This window comes from Falco peregrinus, chromosome 1, assembly GCF_023634155.1.
Source record: "Falco peregrinus isolate bFalPer1 chromosome 1, bFalPer1.pri, whole genome shotgun sequence".
Classification (NCBI taxonomy): Eukaryota; Metazoa; Chordata; class Aves; order Falconiformes; family Falconidae; genus Falco; species Falco peregrinus.
In genome coordinates this window covers 71,581,252-71,589,736 of record NC_073721.1, presented here as the reverse complement: position 1 = coordinate 71,589,736, position 8,485 = coordinate 71,581,252, and the positions used below count along the sequence as shown (strand labels likewise).

At 38.4% G+C, this 8,485-nt stretch overlaps 1 long non-coding RNA gene across 1 annotated transcript; it reads left to right on the top strand.

The window, feature by feature from the left end:
- The first annotated feature begins 4,984 nt into the window (after positions 1–4,984).
- Positions 4,985–8,154, top strand: LOC129785135 (uncharacterized). The gene is made up of 2 exons (XR_008748749.1): positions 4,985–5,194; positions 6,133–8,154. It is a non-coding gene; the product is annotated as an uncharacterized LOC129785135 (long non-coding RNA).
- Positions 8,155–8,485: the final 331 nt, after the last annotated feature.

Below are 8,485 nucleotides of genomic sequence, written 5' to 3'. Positions count from 1 at the left end.
GGTGGATTAGAAGGTCATTATAATATCAATAACAAATACTAACACATTTTTAAAATGAAAAATTGGACGTTCAGGCCTTGAAGTTGTGAAGTAATATCCTTGCCTATCCTTGCCTTGCCTTCCTTTCCCAGGACCCTCCATCACTTAGGTGCTTCCTAGGTGCATCATAGGTACAATCTGATGACTAAATTCTAAATATATACTATTTTGTCAGTTGTTCTTTTGTTGTTTAGAAAAGCCTGAAGGAACAAGGAATATTGGATATAGACAAAAGGTATGAAAAAAGAAGAGAGAACGCGCCAGTATTCTGTAGTTAGAGAATAGAAATTAAATGCAAAGTACAATGCAGCAAAATCAATAGTAAACAATAGTTCAATTACAATTTATTTCATTGTTCTACTGATTTCAATCCAGTTTTAAAAGAATTACTTTCCCAGTGGCTTGACTTTTGTCTTTGTACTTTGAAAAAAAGAGAAATTACAGCTGTGGAACCTCATAAAACCAAGAATTCATCACTTCTCTAGAAGCTGTATAGATCTCAGTGTATCTGAACTGTCTATGACAGTTCAATAATTCTAGTAACTTGGACCTGTTGGCATCAAAGGTTCTTCTTTTTTCTCACCTCTGATTTTATCCTATGAGTAAACTTTGGAAAAAGTAGACATTTCATTGTCCCAGTAAGACACTGGCTAGAAAGGCATGTCTGTCATCTCCATTTCAAATAGCTATGAAAGAGTATGTCTGTCTTAATCTCATCATTTTGAATAAACTGGCTTGCCTGCTGTGATTAAAGCAATCACACAAATCCTAAGCCAACCTAAAACCAGAGTGTAGTACTGCCTGTCAGGAATTGCAGGTTTTAAGCCTCAATTTTTTTTTTTTTTTTTGTAAAAGCAAACAGACTTTTCTATCTGTCTGAGAAACTTAACTGTGTTAACCTCTGGAAGGGTCACTTGATCCTTGAAAACATAATTCTGCATACACATCTGTTTGGATGGAAAATATATGATCAGTTTTATTTAGAGCTTCTGAGAGTTACATGCAGATGGAGACTCCTACAGGGAGAAAAGGGCCTTTATTAAGACTGTGAAATCTGGAAGGGGAATTTTGCCCAGGACTACCAGCACAGTACTTACCCATGTCTGAACTCTCAGGAGATATTTTAGTGTGGGCAGCTGCTTATCTTTCAAGGTTTCAGCCTGATGTTCCATGCTTACTTCTGTTAGGTACTTTGGAAGACTGAAGAGTTGAGCAAATCCTGAGATCTGACCTGTGATTCCAGAGTCTGGATATTGGTGATCTGTTTTTCAGTATAGTCATCAGGTTCTCTCACTGAACTGGGAGAGAGAAGAGAGGAAAGCCTTCCAACATTACCCTAGTTTTGTTATTTTCAGGTGGCTCTATTTGAAGCCATAGGTTTTTGTAACCTTGTATGGACAGAGGGACCTAAAGCCTTGCAATCCAGATTAAAATTTACATGAAAACATATGCAAAAAGGAGCATGGATATCTGTGACAATTTACTAAAAGTCAATAGAGAGAGACTGAGCTTACTGGCTTGTTGGTAAATGTCTGGAATACAGTGAAACGTGCCTCAAAGTGTGTCCACATTAAGCTTAGAATCACTGAAGTGCCTCAATGGCTTTCAGCTCCAACTTACTCTACTGCTGGTGAACCTTTCCTGGCTGTTAGACTGGTCACTAAATCAGGCTTTGGCCAGGACTACAAAGGCTAAGAACTAACTGAAAAATAGCCCAGTGTTCACCAATATGTGTTTTGTTTACTTGCTTGCTTGCTTGGTTTTTTTTTTACAGCACTGAAACTCTTGGACGCAAGTCCTGCCACACTGGGGGATGTCTGAGGGCACAGCTGCGTTTCTTTGTAGGAGCTGAGAACCAGGGTCAGCAGAGCTGCAGCTTCATTCCACCATGTAGAATGTTTCCCCTTTTTCATTTCCTCCTCTACTCAACTATGAAACAGGAACATAAGGGCAGAAAAAGTACATCGGGGGAAGTCAATACTTGAAGTTTGTGGAACAGGGTTGTTCCATAGGTCTTATACAAAACAGCTTCCTACCCCTCACTGATGGGAGTTCTTTCTACAATGTCAGTCAAAAGTTCTTGGACTTGATAGGAAAGATAACTAGGATGAGATTCTACAGTCTGTCTTGTGGAAGAAATTAGAGTGGCTATACATATGATTTCTCCTGGAATAAAAAAAATAATTGTCTTTATAAGCCCCATTCTTGTCCTTTGTTCCTGTTGTTTTCTGGATTTGTCAGTGAGAATCTGCCACCTTGTCTTTGCTGTTCCTGCGTACTACTTCCTTTCTGTTCCATCTTAACTCAGGCTAATGCACGGCTTTTGTTGAAGTCTTCACAGCAAGTTTGTCCTAGTTGTCTCACAATCTTTCCAGCTTTTTTAGTGTGCTACAAAACATTACATTTTATTTGTCTAGTTATAATTGTTTGCTAATTGTTTGAAGGGCTGTTCTATTCAACCCATATTCTTCTTGGAAAAATATAATCAACGTGTGAATCTATCACTACACAGTTTCTGGAGTGTAAACATTATAGCTATTCACATCAGGTGCAAAATCCACCTTGATTTCAAGTCTAACCTATGTTTTCCTGCTTTCACCCTTCAGCTTCTACTTCTAGGGGCTGCTGGTGCAAGACCTATGACTATAAGCTGTAATTGTGCCAAGCAGGGGAAGGCCACCTTGGCAGAAGAACTTTGCCTGCAAATTGTAGGAGATGAAATGAGAAGCTTGCAGCTCATGAGGCATCCTGCTGAAGGAAGGCATATTCTTTCCCCATCTTCCTTCAGACATCTGAACTCTCAAGAATTTCACAAACAGGGAGAGATACAGAGAAGGCATTACATTTAGGATATATGCTTGTTTTCCAGAGATTTGTAATCTCCTACTTTTTATTAAGTAAAAAACATCCCTGGCTTAATAAAGCGAGGGCAAAACTTCTGCTACGAGGAAGTTTGATTATAGTGCTGATTTGGCTCTTTAGGGGTTAAATTGTAAGCCAGGGAGCTCACTTTTCAAGGAGATTCTAGGAGTTTAAGTGACAATGGGAGTTTGGACTTGCTGCTGGGATAGGAAGTTGGACGGCAAGGTTCAGCTCTTATGAGGGAATCTAAGAGCAAGCCAAGAGGCCAGAAGGTTAAAGGGCAGTGCTCAGGCTTCCCATCGGTTCCAGAGACTCCAAACATTCAGGCATTCAGTGGCTGGATTCCCTCATGACAATCAGATGAATGGCCAGTAGGGACACGGAACTAGAACTGATCCTGCTTTCACCTCAGTGTCACTTGTCACCAACCCTCATTCTTTTAAATGGAGGTAATAACTGAAAAATAATTCTACTAAGAGTCATAGGCAAGAAGAATCAAAGAGAAAAACAGAGTTTCTCAAATGTCTTTAAGCCTAATTCACTGTATTTTGAACTGCAAGCAGAAAGGTAGATAAAATCTGTGTATGCTCAGAGAGCTCTGACTCTATCTATCCTTCCCCATGTATGTGTTCAGTAAGGTGTATTTTGCACTAGATGTAGCTTTTTAGTGGATATAGCTTACTAGAGCTCCTTAGACGACGTAGCTTATAAGGGCTACTGAAGATCAGAGCATAAGCTTTAGTAAGGTACAGCAGTAAGACTGGAAGTTAGGAAAGATAGGAAGAGCTGATGCAGCAATCATTCCACAACAGAAAGACTGATTAATACCATAACATGTATTAATGACCCCAAACAGCTAGGCAATATCTATGGTCCTGTGCACTGCTTTTGGTTAGGATAAAAAAGTGTAATCTGAGTTCTGGTTTGTTACAAAGACCATGCGTAATTTTTCACTTCCCTTTCCATTGTAGATAACAGAAAGGTAAGAACATCTTTGCTCACAATTCTATGTGTTTCTCCAGCTGTCAGGTTTTTTTTCAATTCTTTCATTTTTGACAGCATTACACTACTTTTACTTCATTTAGGCTGTTTCTACGATGAGTAAAATAGCACTGTATTGCAATCTTTCCTCCTGGTCTCCTCACGATCTCTACACTATTTTGATTTCAGTCTCTTGTGTTTGTTTTCAATCACTGTGCTGGTATATTTTACCCTCTGACTGGTTTTGCATGTTTCAAGAATTGGCTTTTATAAATTCTGTTTTCTGTTTTAGTAGAGGAGTGAAGGCTTTGTATCTAGATCCTACATGAGCACTAGTATGCTTCAAGAAAATTGTATGCAATATTTCTTACAACAGCATTTTAATCACAGTTTTTAGTGCAGACTAATTTACTATCCCCTGCATGTTTTCACTTCCTGGCTTGTTTACACTAATATACATATATAGTTTGTTACCTAACCGCACCAGAAAGTAAAAATTTGATCTCTGGTTTTCTTTTTTCAGCCCCCTAAAAGTGCACCGTGAAATCAATGAACAAATGAAAGATCTTAATCTGATGTTTTAGCCATGCTTAGAGGGGCTTCTATGCCAGGGTTTGACTGTCTTGCAAACAGCTTACTGCAAAGCTTGTAAAAATCTATTTTCAACTGTTTCCGATTGCATTTGCAGAAGACTATATGCATGCAACTTATATTCATAATCTCATATGCTGTGGCATATGAGAAATGCAAGTTTGACAACAGATATTGGTAACAAGGGATTTTTTTGTTCAATTGTTTTTTTGGCAGGAAGTGATGGAAGAAACATTGGGAAAAAAAAAAGAAAAAAGCTGTAAACACCAGATCTATATAATGAATCTTTTAAACCAAAATACATGAAATTTAGCTCCCTAGGAGCTGAAGCAAAACATATATCAGACTAGTTACTATGATTCACAAAGAGCCATCTTGCCATTTAAGTACACTTTCAGCTACAGCAGCTGTTTTGATTCATAATCTGTGCTATAGCAAGGTTTATTTTAAAATACCAAGCAGGGGACAGGGCATTCAAACATCAATTACTTAACTGAAAGGATTCAAAACCTGAAGTGCTGGAAACTGAAATGAAACACATGGCAAATATTTTGCTTCCTGTCACACAAGGGATTCGATCCTGCAGGCTGCGTGAGTGCAAAGCTCCAGTTCGTCTGCAGTCAACAGGTGAAATTCTGACATTATTGCCGTCGACTGAAATCTTTCCTTCCCTTCCCCAGGACTGATTTGACCATAGAGATGTTCTCTGATGCAGGGTATGGTAAGGTCTCAGAATTTTTAATCTCTTGTCGTTTTAAGTTGGATTCCCTTGTAAATATAATCTTGTAAATTTACAAGACTAAAATACAGTCTTGTAAATATAAAATCATGTAATGCTACCCTTTGGAGGTGTTGGATGAATGACAAAGAATGTCATACCTTTGGTCTTGGGGAAGGAGTGTTGGAATATTTGCATTCGGCTCTTGCAGCTGTAACTGGAGCCAGTCCGCTTCACACCAGCTCTTCTTTGAGAATCTGCATTCAGTTCTTCATGCAACTTAGTTGCAGCCTATATGTGGCAGAGTAAAATTGAAAAAATAATTAATAGAACAATATATATATCCCTATATCCCCTCAATCCCTTTTCCAAATCAATATATATTTATCCGGGAAGGAAATACTAGCCAATGACTATTAGTTTCTTCCTCTGTTTGCTAGGACAGCACAAGTCAACCAAGCAAATAAGCCAACAGTCACTCAGCATGCAGGATCCTTTTGCCATGCCTTAGATCACTCACATGTGAGGATTCCCTGGATGAATGATTTGCAGGATCGGGCTCAGACAACACCTGGAATTGTCAAAGCATTCAGACATACAGATGGCTAAAAGGAACATGTACGTGGCGCTCAAATTATTTTGTTAATGGTGCCATCTCCTGGTAGCAATTTGCTAAGCTAATCTTTGCCCCTACAACCTTGTTAAATATTTATACTTTCTATTTTAATACCGTAACACTAAGGAGAGGTCAACAAAATATGTTAGATTGCCTTTCCTGCTAATTTTGGTTTTGTTATTTTATAAGGCATACTCAAATAGGAACCAAACTCTTATTAACAGTGGCACATTTTAGTACATAACTTGCAGGACATAGATCCAGTGCTTTTTGAAAAGATTTTATTTTTTCCCTTTCAGGTTGCTTTCACTTATTTCTTTCATAGGTATTGAACAATATAAAACCGAGTAAAGGTAGATGATACTCACAGAAGGAGATGGGTCTGCATACCAGTGCAGAACCTAAATCACCACATTTTGGGGAAGTAATGGTGCAGTTCAGAGTGGGTTCAAGAATGTTTGAAAAACAAAGAAAGGAACTGTACTCTGGAAGAGACTGATGGTATGTTAAGTCAGTAAGAAATATGTCTTCAGATTTTGAATGGGACTAATAATGTCTGAATGCCACGTTCAGAGCCTTGCAAGGGTTCACTTTTCCAGAGATCTAAGAAATCAAGTGCTGTTGAATTTGATAATAGTAAGACATCACAGTGGAACAATTAAAGTATCCAAGTAATAGGTCTCGTTACCTGATATTACACTGAGAAAAAAATGTTTTCCTGAACTTATGCAATAATTTCTTTCACTGATACAAAAGGATTAGTACCTTTGTATTGTGGCAAAGGTATTGTAAACTCATTTTATGGAGCTCTAGTTCTGGTTCTGTTCTGATTCTGCCACAGACTTTGTTGTTTCTGTGAAAAAAATGCTTAAACGAGATACACCTCAATGCTTTTTATCAACAGAAAGAACTTCTAACAGGATTGGTGGTGGTTCATCCTTCACAGGACTCCTGTAAATACCAGTAAAGTAAAGTTTGCAAACTGCTTGTATACTAGAAAGTTCAGAACCACGCAGTAGCTAAACTAACTTGTATTACAGTTCCTGTAAATAGGTAAACTAGGTGGTGCTGAATTTGGCTTTTACTGTACTTAGCTGTATTACAGAAATTTCTGTAGAGTAACAGGGCAACTACCTTTGAGGAAACGAACATAGTCACTTGGGTGTATTGATAAGCTTCACTTAACAAGCGGGAATGGACGTGCACTCTTTGTAAGGACTTTGCTGCCTCAGATTCCACTTTGATGCAATATTTGGTTTTCTTCGTATTGCTATGCTTAGAAACGAGCACCAAATTTACTCTGCACTTGAACAGTGTTACCATACCCCAAAGTTTAATCAGCCAGCACCTCTGTCTTTTCCCAAGTGTGCCTCTTTGACTGGAGGAAAGCAGTCTTCTATTTTTGTTTGCCACCTATTTGCCCATATTTTTCCATGCTCGTCCTGTTGCTGTGTAGTATCTTCTCAATCTTGCCAGCTAAAGAGAAGAAGGAGATGCAAAGGTAATCCAGTACCAAACTGGCCCCTTCAGAACTGCAGCTGGTTTGCCCTGGCAAAGGTAAAGACCCTTTAGCAAAGAGGCTTTGTTGGAAATAGGTCTTATTCAATAAATACCTAAAGGAGCCCAACCACAGCCAGTTTTTGGGAAAGGTCACACATGAATCAAACAGGAAGATATTCCAGGGAAGGAGACTGTTTCCATTCACATGGTAATGTCTGACATGGAGACAAGCTGAAATGGTAGCAAGGGAAATAGGGAAAATGTTACCACAAGTAGTGTGTGGGCTACTACAGAACAATTTGCAAGGGGGTGGAGGTCTGAACTGCACATCTACTGGGGAAGGTCAAATTATGTAAATGGCAGAGTGCTTACTTGGGGAGCTCTAACAGTGGGTAGATGGAAGCTACACACTAAATTGCTCAGTAGAGTTGGTTATCTGGTTGTTTGTGCAAAAAACTTAGTTGAAGATAGACTTTAAAAACACAGAATTAGGAGGAGATTACAGTCAGAATGGTGAATAACAAAGCAAACTGCCAAAGTTTTCAATTTATACCAGGGGCCAGATACTGAAAGTGAAAAAGTGGTGGGACTGAACAGGAGGAATATCAAGAAGTATAAAGTAAGCAGGAAAAAGAAGTGTGAGAGCAACAATCAGTTCACATCAATTTTTGGGTGGTTTTATATCTTACCTTTCTTTTTGTATCCCCAAGCGTATCTCACTTCGCTGTGTTTTTAAACTTGTTTTTCCACTGTGCTTCTGTTTTTCAGAAAAAAAAAATCACTTAGATGTAGAGAAAAAATATTGCATTTGTCTTCTGTGGATATAAGTAAACCAGATTAATTTTTACTCTTGTAAGTACATTTTTTTCTTTGACAAACTTCTAAAGAACTTTCAGGATCTTATTTGTATTCAAATCATTTAAAGATTTTTTTATGCAAGCTAACCTTACTTCGTAGAGACTCTGCACAACATCTTAATTGCCAATTAACAGGCTAATCATTTCAGTGACTGGATTTGAGTTATATACCTTACTATTATCTTATTGACTAATGCTTTTGAACTGAAAGTGGGGCATTCGGCACTCTTTTTATGCAGCAGTATTTTAAAATTTAGCTGGAACTGGCTGCCTGTAAGTAGCTTGGCAGCTCTGCACCGTGAACTCTGCTGACTAGAAGCT